Genomic DNA, 700 nt, shown 5'->3' with positions numbered 1-700 from the left:
TCCATACATGGCCACTGGAAAAACCATAGCCTTGACTAGATGGATCTTTGTTGGCAAAGTAATGTCTCTATTTTTCAATATGCTATCTGGGTCGGTCCTAACTTTCCTTCCAAGAAGTGTCTTTTAATTTCATGACTGCAATCACCATCTGCAGTGATTTTGGAGCCCTGCAAAATAAGGTCTGACACTGTTTCCACTGAAACCGTTTCCACTGTTTTACAATGAAAGTCTGAATCTGTTTCCATTGTTTTACAATTCTAGGCACCAATTATAAGGTAAATGCATAAAGGAAAGAAAATTTGAATTCATGTACAATGTTTCCCTAATGTATCGAGCTATTTTCTTTATTCTTTTGAGAATTAAAGGCACCAATATGTTGAAGCCATCTGGGAATTGATCATCAAGGTAAAGGATCATTTACCAGGCTTCCTTTGGTCAGACAATTGAAGAACAGGTTAATAATATGCTCTCATGAAGGAAAAAAAACAGCAGCTTTTCACCATGATATGTTGAATATCCTTATCCATGCCTCTTCCAAGTTATGACAGAGGACTACGTGAATTAATCCTGTTCTTTTTGAGAAGGACCTGCCACTCAAAGCAGAGCATGAAAAGAGATAAAAGGGCTAGAAGGATTAGTCAGTACAAGGCAATGAAATGGAAGATGGAATTGTCTTTAAGGTGATATTGTTCAAAGCATG

The sequence above is a fragment of the Bison bison genome, unplaced genomic scaffold, assembly GCF_000754665.1.
Source record: "Bison bison bison isolate TAMUID 2011002044 unplaced genomic scaffold, Bison_UMD1.0 scf7180017864368, whole genome shotgun sequence".
Taxonomy (NCBI): domain Eukaryota; kingdom Metazoa; phylum Chordata; class Mammalia; order Artiodactyla; family Bovidae; genus Bison; species Bison bison.
Note: the sequence above shows the minus strand (reverse complement) of the source record.